Here is a 13,544-nt window from a genome sequence, read left to right on the forward strand (position 1 = left end):
AGCAGAGTTCAAAATGGATTTTTCTAAACTTCTTACTTAAAAAGTTTGGCGTTCTTTAGTCGAAATGCTGCACTGGTTTGGGTGTTTTCAGTCACTGGTCAACATCTGTAGAAATGGATTTGGGCATTTTTCAGCCACTTAAAATGCCCTGAAAAAATGAGTTTTAGTCGTTATTCTTCATTCTTCCTTTAGTCGTAGTCATTCCTTCTATATTTCAGTCCAGTCATTTCTACTTTCTTAAGCTATTCTTCTTTAGTCGTTGGTTTTGGTTCATATACAGGTTATTCTTCCATCGAAAGCTTCTTGCTTTCATATCATTTCATTTTTTTTTCTTTAAATTACTGACAAAAGCTGATGCGGTTACACGCCAGTTCCGCAAGGCCGGTTGTACCTAGTAGAATTGCTAAGGGGCAAAATTAAAAACAAAATAGGAAAACAAAATCGGGCAGTCAGAATGTTAAAAGACCAAAATGTCTGTCGGCAAAAGAAAAGTAAAATTAAAGCCATCGTAATTTTCAAAAAAAATTAAGGGCAAAATGGAAAAAAAAAGTTAGACGAAAACACTATAGAAAGTAAATTCGGGTTTTAAATATAGATACGCATGCGTGTGTGTATGTATATGTACGTATGTAAGTATAAACATGGTGCATACACATGCATGCATACCATCTATCTTGGTCATGACTTGTTTATTGCATCCTTTAGAATGCTAGCTATCAAATATATTGCGATAGCCAATAAGATATATAATGATCAACAGTACAATATTTATCTTTAGATGAACAAGAAAGCAGGAGCTTGATGTCCATGTATGCAAGAATTGTCATCCATTTACTTACAATATTCTATTTACAAGCCAGTGTAGGGAACATACCATTTATACTACTTATGCAACAAGATTTAATTTATAAGATTGAAAATTTACCTTATAAATCAGATCATACACTGACTTGTAAATAGAGATTTTCATATAATTAAGAGCTCACTGTACTTAAGACAATTAGGTGTAAATGTATCTTTATGTCTATTACCGTATGATTGGAAGGCTGGAAGCTTGAAAGATAAGAACATTTTCTTTATTTATACTTATTATTTGCAATCTAAGTATTTGGTCTTAGTATATTCTCTGATATGATACAAACAAGGATTTAGTGGTGACATTAGAAAAGAAGGGGTCACTTCATAAAGTGGAACTCCAAAGGATCTTATTCCAGAGTCCACCTCTTCCAGCAACAAAGCCTCCTTCATCTTCTAGGAAGGATATCTGAAAATGAAAAATCATGGAAGGGAGGAACTGTAACAAAGGAAACATAAATAGTAAGCAGCAAACTACAAGAAACTATTTATAAACAAATCTAATTAAATTAAATTGGAATGGAACAATGGATTAGAACATATAAGCAAAATGGCACGTGTCAACGGTTGGTTTAGAATTCCTCCCAGCAGCATGCGCATATGCACTCACGTAAACAAAAAAGATGTTTATAGATCATTTTCCCAAATTTCACTAGTTACAATGCAGTTCGACTAGAAAAAAAAAAAAAAAGGAAAAAGAACAAGACCGTCTGTTTGAAACCTGTCAAAGGACAGGGTTTTGTCACGAAGCATTAACTGCATACAAAAAAAATCTATATTTTTCCCAAAGCAAGTATTATATGCAGTATCCCTGACCTTCTTGTTCACCGAGACTGTAAAATGGAATATGCGCAATTAACTTAGTGCCACCTTCACTCCAGTTCACAGTTCCTGGGTTCTGTGCGTATCCACATGAAGGTCGTGAAGGACCCAAAACAGATAAACAAATTGCAGGTTCATTCATCAAGCCCAAATAATCACGAGCACGCCTCCAAACCCTTACATCTGAGATTTGGGATCCAGCTACCTTAGGATGCATATTCAAGCAAATGTGAGTTGATTTAAAAAACAACTTTAGACAGCATTAAATACTCCTGCCTTCTATCTCTAAACAGACCTTGCCCAAGGAAACACGTGCCCTTGGCAGTAATTCACGGTGATGCGTAGCAAGCTTTGCAATAGCTGTTACAACAAAACATAAAAGCCTACACTGTGATGACTTTCTGGAAGTTTCACCATCAGAGCTCAGGGCTGACTCCTGCGCCTAGACGACTGCCCAAGGGAACAAGGACATAGGAGTCAGCACAATGTAACAAATATAGTACAGCCAATCATTGGAGCATTTTCATCTATTCTTTATTTTCATTTTTATAATTTAACTTAAATTTACATGTTTTTTAAATTTATCTTTAAATTTTATTCATCTTTTAAAAATCTTCTATATCCTATTTTTTTATCCCTATATCTATTCTATTAAATAACATTTCTCTATTTTTTATTACTTTTTTCTCTCTCTTCTATTTACAATCTTAACTACTATATCTTTTATCTTATTATCTTTTTTTCAAATATCACTTTCTATTAAATATTTATACAGTTTTGACTATCCAATACATTATTTTTTTTAAAACCAAAATTCGTATTATAAAAATAGTATTTTTTTAATTAATGTATTTTCTAATGTGATGGCCAAATTTTTTTATTTAATACTCTTTATCCATTTTTCTAATGGCAATACCTAGCCACGTATTTAATATAAAATTTCCACTCATTTTTGTAACGGTAACATTTTTTATCTTTTCTCTAATGGTAACTTTTTTTGTATTCTCTCAAACGGTAACATTTTTTGTCCTATATGTAACGGTAACTTTTTCCTCCATAAATACACATATTGCTAACATTCACATTATCACAAACTCTTATTTTATTTGATCTATAGAACCGAAATTCAATAGTCTCCCATGATCTCCCACTTCCTTCATCAAATGACTCGTACCTTCTTTTACAAATTGTTGACATACGTATCCTCTGAAGATAATAGCGATGTTGTTCTTAATGAGGAGGCCGATGGATAGTCATCAAGGTATCGTGACAATTGTCAACGTCACAAGTTTATTCGATGTGATCATATTCAGGGGCACGAGCGCCTATTTTGTGATTATTTTGCAGAAAATCCAGTATATCCTTCGAATCTATTTCGAAGGAGATTTCGGATGAGCCGTCCCCTATTTCTCTGTATTCTAAATGAGGTAGAGTCTTACGAGCCGTATTTCATCCAGAGAATAGATAATGCCGGAAGACTCGGTTTATCTTCTATGCAAAAGATAACTGCAGCACTTAGAATGATGGCGTATGGGGTTACTGGAGATTTTATGGATGAATACATACGTATTAGTGAAAGCACCATAATGGAGAGCCTTAAAAAATTCTCTGAGATAATAGTAAGTGTTTTTTCAGATGAATATCTGCAGTTTTCAAATGCCAACGATATTACCCAATTGCTTGCTGTTGTTGAACAACGAGGATTCCCTAGAATGCTGGGAAGCATTGACTGTATGCATTGGAAGTGAAAAAATTGTCCCGCAGCCTGAAAATGTATGTACTCTGGCCACATCCGTGAACCTACTATTATTTTAGAAGCATTTGTTTCATATGATCTCTGGATATGGCATGCATTTTTTGGTATGTCTGGTTCACATAACGACATTAATGTGCTAAAGAGATATTTTATTTTCATGGAATTTGTCCGAGGGCGTGCTCCTCCAGTCAATTACACAATCAATGGCAACGACTATACCATGGGGTATTACCTTGCTGATGGAATTTATTCCAAGTGGCGAACTTTTGTGAAGAAGATTCCATCACCAAATGGGAATAAGAAGAAAAATTTTGTGAAAGCACAAGAATCCGCAAAAAAAGATGTCGAGCGTGCATTCAGGGTATTTCAACAACGATTTGCTATTATTCGTGGACCTTCCTGAATGTTTAAAACGAAGGAACTAACAAATATAATGAAAGCATATGTTATTCTACATAATATGATCAACGAAGATGAGTGTGATGATAGTGAGAGTGTGAACATTGAGTATGATCAACTTGATGACAATCTCCTAGAATTGTCGCTCAATCATACAATTGAGCTTACGGATTTCATTCAACGTCATCATCATATTAGAGACAGCTCGACACATTATCAGTTTTAAGAAGATCTAATTGAACATCAATGGTTATTATATTCCCAAAATTAGTCGTGGTCGCGTTATATTCTATTATTTCTTTCATGTTATTTTAAACTATGTTTGAGTTAATATTCTTTGCATTTGTAATTCGTTAATGTTAGTAGTGACTATATTAATGGTAATCAAGTTTGGCATCGTATTTCTTTGAGTATAATAATGGACTATATTTGAGGTAATTTACAATTGTTCCTGAAATTGTTACATCCAATTTAATTGCATAAAAATATCAATTTATACTATCATTGAAAGTACAAAAAAATATTTACATTAGTTTTTACACATATATCATTGTCCGAAACATAAAATAACAAATACAACCATATACAATCAATCCAAATCTCGGGCATGACTGTGTCTCATCATGATTTTCCTCTGGAGTTTCTCAAAATATAGCCACTGCATTTCTGGCATGATACTCACATCCATCATCATAATGCGCTGATTTGATTCCTTCTTCGCAAGCTCCACTTTCTTAGCCTCCAACCTCAGTCTCTCGTCCTTTTGACGGATTTTACTTTGCTTTTTTGCAGCTTCAATTTTCATCATCTCTGCATCCAACCTTAGTCTTTCATCTTCAAGACGTAATTTTTTTCATATTTCTCCTTGTCATGCTCCATATTCTCGGCCTTAAAACGATAAAACTCTTTCTCTTGAGCGCGTTATTCCTCTAAAAGAGTATACTTCATCTTTCTGAGTTGAAAATTTTCCTCTGCTTGCCTACCTTGGGCCTTTCATTTTCCTTTTTCAGCTTTCCTTCCTATTTGCCGGTCCAATTCGATAACTTCATTCTCTATTACATTATCCGTCTTGAGATCAAAAACTAAATCCTCCGTAGCAGCGGAACATCGAGTCAGGGTCGGAAATATCATCCTCCTTCGCTTTGGATCCTCCTTTGTGGCGTGCCAAATCCACTTAGATTGGTTCTTCAACAGGTGCCAACAATGCTCTAACTGGAAGCTGCATTTTTCTAACGATTGATACATAACTTTCGCCTTGTCAAACTTGCATGTAAACAAATAAAATCCATGTTAAACCATCTACAGAAAAAATAAATTTCTCATAAAATAAGTAAGAGTAACAAAATTCTACCTTGTTTTGGTCAGTCATGCCACTTTGATTTAACCCTTCAATTTGAGTTAGTTTCGCACAAAATTTATTTGTGGCCTTTTGAATAACTGACCACCGATGTATTAAAGACTTTATTGTCCACTTATTTGTGGTTTCTTTATATTGCTGTAAGTTCTCAAAGATTTTTTTTTAAAGTTGTAAGTATTTTTGATCTATTTTCTGGACGGCATCAAGGCTACAATTTAGCCATGCAGAGACAAGTAACTTGTCTTCTTCAGGAGTGAAGTTCGCACTCATGACTGATTTCCTAAAGCCGATAGGCTCGTTAGGAGGTAGGGGTGGAGAGTCACAAAGAGTCATAGGAGAGGATCCACTTTGCCCACCGTAAGTGGGGTCGAGTTGATGATCTTGACTAAGCAGGTTGGTGAAGTACATATATCCAGGGTCTTGTGAATCCATCTCTAAAAAAATATTGAAATGTTAGAAACCGAAGTTCGGGGAATAGTCAGGGTCATCGGCTCAGAAACCGAATGGTGACATCATGGAAATTTGGCCACCCACTCATAGTTACAACGTCCGGTTGCCACTACTTATTGGCCGTTCGGGTTACCTAGGCATTGAGGAAATGATCCTAAATTTCTTGAATATGCTTAAACCAAAACATCATCACAGCCGAGTTCGATTAGTTTCCACATTATAATTGTATTACAACATAACACCAAACAACATGCAAATCATAAGAATGTGCATCCCCTTTCGGTCTAATTTATATCAAATATATTAATAAATGTGGCTCAGAATGGTGTAAATATTGACAACATCTGTAACAAAGGAGCCAAACATTAAATGGCTGCAAAATCCCACCCAAACCCCAATTGCCTTTTGTGGAAAGTACCACAAATTGCAATATGAACATTCGGGTGAGGATTACCCCCCCATATTGATGAGACCCCATTAACACTTGTGAATTAATGGCCACTATAACACCATCATCATTGCCTAATAACTAGTCCCCCTTCCCTAACAGATCCGAAACACTGCAAAGGACCCAATATGATGTTAATCACAACCTAATTAACACTTGCATGCTACGAAGAAAAAAAATTAGTTTTAATAATATCTAATATGATGTAATAGTTTGCTTTTAGGTATATTTTCCATTAGGCAATGACCCCATGATATAAAAAAAAAAAAAAAAAAAAAAAAAAAAAAAAAAAAAAAAAGAAAAGCCTAAAGATTCATTAGACCCAAGATTATATATGCTAGATGCCAATGGACCCCACGATAAAATTGAGTTATCTCGCAACAAAGAGGCCATGAATATGCATCTAGTATGTTAATATGCATCCATGAATATGCATGCATGTGAATCCATGAATATGCTTAAACTTTCTACAAGAGTATACCATGCATCCAATTAAATAGTCCAAGTTACATCATCATAGGGAAAACGAAGGTTGTAGAAAATGGAAAAAATAACTCAGGGTCTAATAGTTTAGCACAATAAATATTCAACTAAATTTAGTACTCTGAAAGTTGCAATTTATTTTCCAGAAATGTGGCAATTCGGACAAGAGAGAGTTTAACATTAGCATTAAGAGACTAGAAAGTAAGTGTCATTTGAAAGGTTATTACTGAGATGTCAAAACACTTCCCTAGCAATATAAATAACAATCACTGAGCATGAATTTAAGAGTGAAACATTGATATATGTATTCAATCCGAAACTAAAAGTTTTGTCTTCTCTAGCATAACTATAGCTAAACAACAATCAACAATCAAGTCTCATTTCAACGATCCATTACAATTGAGTTCAAAATGATAAAGTACATATTGTCACAACTACAATGGGTCTGCACAGACCAATCCATTAAAATGACATTCAAAACCAGCAGATTTAGAAGTATATATAGAAGCAGTTTCCTTGGTCCAATTGCAGTTAATATAATATCTCAGTCAACCAAAATAATAGTTATTTTTTGCATCCGCACCATCCACTTGTTTAAGCCATATAATAAAATATCAATTATATTTTATAAGTATAATAAAAAATCACTTATATTTTATAAGTATAATGAAGGGTAAATGAATATCCACCAGCCATATCATATGGATTGAGTAGTCCTGAAAGAAAAGAAATTCAACGTGTATCCAAGTGCAAAAATAAGGATTAGATATCCAGCCCCCAATAGATAGATACTAGAAGTCCAAAATCTCACCATACATCTTCACACCTAGATGAGATACCAAGCAAAAAATGAGTAATATTGCACGGTATCAAGGCATAACATACATCACAACAGATCTCAGTGCAGAGAAACCACAAAAATCAATAGAATGCCAATTAAACTTGGAGATTTATCAACTTGCCAAACCCAGAACAACTATATACAACTACATAAAGATTGGTTGCATAAAAATTGGAATATAAAATCTGCATGATAAAATTGAGCAATGGTAATCTCAACAACAAGGTGAAAGCAACCCAAATATTTACAACAAATTCAGAGCAACTGAAATCTCAACAACCATTTTGAGCTACAATTTTGAGCAAGAATAGCAACTGAGTTCAGACCTAGATTAATTTGCAAGTTTCAGACCCAAGTGCAATGTTTTTGAGCTACGGTTTTCCTTGTTATAACCACAAAGTTTTAGACCCAAATGCAATAATTTCGATCCTTCAACAAATCTCAGTGGAATATGTAATCTTATAGCAATGGTAATTGAAACAACAAATCCAGAGCAACTCATAATCGAAACAACAAATTCAGAGCAACCCAAATCGAAACTCAATCCCTTCATCAACAATTTTGAACAAGAATAGTTAGGGTTTTCAGACCTACATACATACAAAAAGCTAGAGTTTTGAGCAAGAATAGATCTCCAAATACATGCAACCATGGAGGAAACCGAGTGAGGGATATGAAATGAGATAGAGAAGCTTGGTGGCCAACCATGGAGGATCCCAATTCTCACAAAGTCCAGCCATTTTCAGATGCCAAAATATAGAATATGCAAGAGAGAATATGAGAATCCAGCCGAGGAAACCGAAAGTTGAGGGATGACTTACAATCGTCGCGGACTGGTCTGCTTGCGAGGGAGGAGGTGATTTCATGAGGGCATCCAACTGTCCAGAGCAAAGAACCGCGAGACAAGAGAGAGAAAAAAAATTTAGGGATGTACAATCGATGCATAAATATGGAGATTTACTATACAAATCGGAAACCCAAACCCCATTTTAGGAAATGGGATGAAGAAGCCAAATCATCCGAAACCCTATAATTTTCTCCAAATTATGGGAAAAATATCGGTATGTAAATGTTGATTGGGATGCTCTTACAAGTGCAAAGAGAAAAGGCTAAAGTAATTCACACCTAGATGACAGATTTTCATACAAAAGTAGCTCTAAGCTCTCAAAGAGCTCACGAGCTGCATCTTTGTGCGAGTCTCCACCCCCACCATGCTCCCCAATGGCCCAGCACAATTGTAATGCCAACTCTGTCTATATAAGGAAAACAAAAAAGGAAATAACTCGTCCGAACAAATAATGACACCTTTCTGCCTTGATTACTAGGAAGGTCATGAACTGACCTTTGCAGGGCTGTCATAAGCTTCTCCGAGCCTGTCCATTATAGGCTTCTGCAAAGAATTCAACTAACCATTCATTTAAGAGAAGTACAATAGCAACCAATAGACTTGAAGCATGTCGAGAGGAAAAAAGTCTCCAAAAAGAAAGAAAGAACTATGCCACATTAGCACGGGAGAGTTGTTTTAATTGTTTTCCATGCTTTTAACAATTAGAACCTTAAAAACCAAATTTTGTCAAAATACCAATATAGCAAGTTGGTTATGCGTTATTGGGTAATAAGATGAGGTTGGTTCTAACTCGCAAGTTCAAGGTGTAGGTTATCCCTTTTCCCCTCTTTGGGGCGAAACAAAAACGCTAGTCCTCCACAGACTGAGGTTGGTATTGTACAGAGAAACATGACAGGTTTTTGACCAAAAACAAAAAACAAAAACAAAAATTAGCTGAGATATTTGTCGGATTAGACATTGTAAAACAGCTAAAGAGAAAGTGCCTAATGAATGCTTTTTACCAAAAAGAAAAAATTAGCTGAGATATGACACACAGGTTTTGACCAAAAAAAGCCAAAAAGAAAAATTAGCTGAGATATTTGTTGGGTTAGACATTGTAAAATAGCTCAAGACAAAGTGCCTAATGAATGCTTTTTACACCTAAACTTTCCCACTTTTTTTTTTATTAGTAAATAAGAGCTTTATTAAAAATAGGCATAGCCAAGTACACCTAAAATTTTCCAAATTAGAACCCTTTCCCTTCGGACGGGATGTTCTATATATGTGGTGGCGTTAACAAACTTTGTATCCCTGCTTTTCAATTTTGCTTGAAAATTCCTTGTGGCATTACCGTGTAACAGTCATCAGTAGGGGGGCCATAAACACCAGCAGTGAAATAAAATCAGTACAATAAGAAAGCGTCTGTTTTCTGGAAACCACCTTCAAGAGTGCAATAAAATCTGGAGAGCGGTGAAATGGGGCGAGCATGAGTCTTTTGTGAACCTACAAGCATAACTAACTCTTCAGACATACGTACTCCTACTTCTTCAAAATCACATATTAGTAAATTGACATGAAAATATCCAAGCAACAAAGGATAATCAAGACTAAAACAACAGAAAGTCATCTCTCTCTCTCTCTCTCTCTCTCTCACACACACACACACACAACACACCTCATAGGAGAACCTTTTGTCTGGAAATATTGTAGCGTGCCTTGACATAAGCAGAGAAATCAATGCACATATTAAAGCTGCAAGTAGAGGAGACACATAGATCTCATAAGGGTCGCGCTACTGTGCCGCTCCACTGTGACCGCAGCTTTTGACCGCCTGACGTGGCACGCCACGTGTCACGCCACGTGGCATTAAATATATTAAAAAAAAAAAACCGAACGAACGAACGTTCAGAAATTTATGGGATGAATCTGCTGTGCGAGTGAAGCCATTCTCATACCCAGAAAACGCAAACCCAGGAGCCCTACGGTTGCCGTCTCCTCCCAGCCGTCCCTGCGCCGTCACCGTCACCCAAAAAAGGGATCAAGCTGTCGTCCGTAAACCCATACCATCGCCGGTTCACCGGTTCCCTCTTCATTATTTTTTTAATTTCTGGTAAACTCTATGTGCTGCTCCCCATTTTTCCTAATATTCTCTCCATAGGTAGGCGTATGATGCAGAATGTTTTTCCCCAAAACACAAAGCTTTCGACTTGCTTGTTAGTGGGTTCGGGTTGTTTAATTTTTTTAGTCTAGAATCAACTTGAATCACTGCTAGTTTTTCGTATTTGACGTATTTTGTATGGGAATCTATACCCAAGAAACAGAGTTGCCTATAGCAGAATATTTACAGAGAGCAAATCACAGATGGGAATCAGTGGATGGATGGGATATTGATACACATTTACAACGAAAATTTTGCAACACTCAATGTGCAGTGAACTATCATTTTACCTGAACCTGCCGTGGAGTGAATGGCATTGTCGGGGGGCTGAATCAGAAACAGAGTGTATGGGTTTTCCGGTCCCCTCTTTCGGATTCCTCCAGGTTTTTGAGCTACTGTGTGGGACCTTCTATCGCCGGAGATGGGCCGAGTGGCGGTCGGTGCTGTGAAGTTGGGGGCCGGTGGATGGATGGGATATTGATTTCCTCTTGGGAAGGAGGGAGACGTGTGTAATGGGAGGAGACACTGTATGTACTGGGAGAAACCAAAGCAGCGGGAAAGTATTTTTCTCACTTGCCACGTCAGAACTAAAATATATTGTCCACGTCGAGCGGTCATCAAATGCGGTAACCTTCAGGCGGCAGACTAGCTTTATCCATCTCATAAATGTCAACTAAAGGATATGATCCTTCAACAAATCATTTTTGAAAACAGTGAGGTTTCAATGTGGAAGAGGAGCACCAAGGTCAAAAGAAGACTCAAAACTGTATTGACATACAATTATTGACATCACGCAACGTTATGGCAATGTACACATCAAGAATCCGAGGTGTGATATTTGTGTCAATTATTATAATTCACTCTGTTACTAACTGATCCATGCAGAAATTAAAGTGTTTTCGGTGGCTTTGAAGCAGCAGCACTTATGTTTAAATGAAGTGATGCAAACACGTGCAGAGCACATGTTACTATACGGTGCCGTATCAAGTAAATGAGGGAAGTGAAGAAGAGCCGTCCGATTCAGCCTTGATGTAATCTATGCTTCATATAAATACCTGCGTGTCTATGTTAGGGTTATCGAGAGAGGGCTTTCATGTGTATTGTGGCCGTCAGGGTGTTTTGGGAGTGAATCTGTTGAGGGAGAATTAGGGTTTTGTCGAGGAAGAAGTGGCTTTTCTTCGCTCGATATTGGCTCATCTTCTACTCTGAAATTTTGGCTTTATAGATTCATCAATAAAGAATGATATCTGAGGCTGTTCCTACCGTGGAGGTAGGCCATTAGGGCCGAACCACGTAATCTCTGTTTGTATTTCTATTTCCTTAATCTTTTTCATATTTCTTGCTGTTTTACAGATTATTTTGCTTATACTGTTATCCTTGATATCGTGTTGCAACTCTTTTCATTGGATTTCGTTTCTGAGTCTTTAAACACAAGAGACTCTGGTTGTAATCTTTACACGAGGTGCCATTTTAAGGATTTGTTTTAGCCTTTCAGACTGGGAGGTATTAATCGCTGCCTGTAACGTCGTTGCCATTCCAGGAGAAGTCCAGTGGCGTTCCTGAATTATGATATTAACAACATAGTTAATTTCAAGCATCCAGTCAATAAAATCATGTCGTCAAATAACAATCATACAATCCAGTTACACGTTAATGTAGTGCATCCAAAACATCCAAGACAACCCAACAAAAAGGTTTGATGTAAGTTAAAAAGTAAAATATAGTCACAACTGATGGAATGATATTATGGCTAAAATGTTTAAAGAATCCATACACAATTTAATTTATTTCCTCTTAATAGAAAGGCTTCGTTTTAGTAAGTAATAGCTAACCGATATGAAATAGTGAATTGGACATAACAAACATACAGTGAATGAATCAAATAAACAAGAATATGCATTTATCTGCAAGTAAAATGCACATATGCAAAATGGAAAATGAGACTTAAGAAGGAACATTTTTTTTTTATAAGTGACTTAAGAAGGAACATACGGAGATGCCATCATTTTCATCCTTTAAAAGGTCAAGGAACAAAGGAACAGCAACATCTATCGTGTTGATATCTTCATACTCAGAGTCTACCCCCCATCACCTATGGTTGAACCGGTATAAGCTTCATCCATGAGCGCAAGTAGCATCTGGATCCACATAAATCAAAACCGTCAATTCACTCTGTCCTAAGTTTTGGATAGACTTATTTAATTTTTTAAGTCTCAAAAATTACCTCAGGAGCCGCACTCTTCTGGATTGAAGCCATGCTGCTTCAAATAAGTGATCCTGAGCTCCTCTCAACCTTTTCCAATGCAACTAGCAAAACTAACACAGGAGACTACAAAAATGTCAAAAACAACATAATTCATTTAAATCAGGAAATTTAAAAACATGGATACACACACACATGTTTATATCAGAACGCACATACACTTAAAATTACTGACGCCAAGAGTGGATATTACTCACAACTTGCAGTTTAGTAGTTAGACTGAACGAGGAAAGAATAGGGATCATACCAAAAGGGTTCAGTCATTTTGAAAAATTTATATACAGAGTCGTGGCGACAGCTACATATTCTGAAAGCTTTACTACTTTCTTCTGGGCAAACTCCCCATCTTGATCGAAGTCCTGAAAGGCTTGGTTATGGTAGTCCTAGGTCTACAAGACATAGGCTTATCAAGCAGAGGGAATTGCATATTCAAGTGCTGGAGAACAGAGCGTGGTGATAATGTGATGATAATATTGTGGTGTATAGAATTTTCCATTTGATTTATCTTTGTTTAACATCACTTGGCTAAACGACTATAATTTAGCTCTAGCCGGACGCAGTAGGCTACACTTGTTGACGTGCCGCTCCAAGTACGACGACGTTGTGAGCCTTCCCTAAACAAATCGAGTTCCCATCGTCGTCCTAATCATTATCTCGCAGAGAAGAGAGAAGCTGAGACAATCAATGGCAACTCGTGCGATGCTCAGAGCTTTCTCGAAACCCACCTTTCCGTGCCGCACATTCCAATATCTTTCCCTTGCATCCGTTTCTCGGTCCGTATGTTATCTCTCACATATCTATGCTTGAGCCTTGAACCATGCATGTATGATGTAATTGATTGTGTATATCATTCTTATTTTGAAGAATCCAAGCCCATATATGTATC

General features: G+C 36.6%; 1 pseudogene; it reads right to left on the reverse strand.

Annotated features, from left to right (window-relative positions):
- Positions 1 to 1,182: 1,182 nt before the first annotated feature.
- LOC122282530 lies at positions 1,183 to 13,481 on the reverse strand (annotated as a pseudogene).
- Positions 13,482 to 13,544: the final 63 nt, after the last annotated feature.

The sequence above is a fragment of the Carya illinoinensis genome, chromosome 11 (assembly GCF_018687715.1).
Source record: "Carya illinoinensis cultivar Pawnee chromosome 11, C.illinoinensisPawnee_v1, whole genome shotgun sequence".
In the NCBI taxonomy this organism is placed as follows: domain Eukaryota; kingdom Viridiplantae; phylum Streptophyta; class Magnoliopsida; order Fagales; family Juglandaceae; genus Carya; species Carya illinoinensis.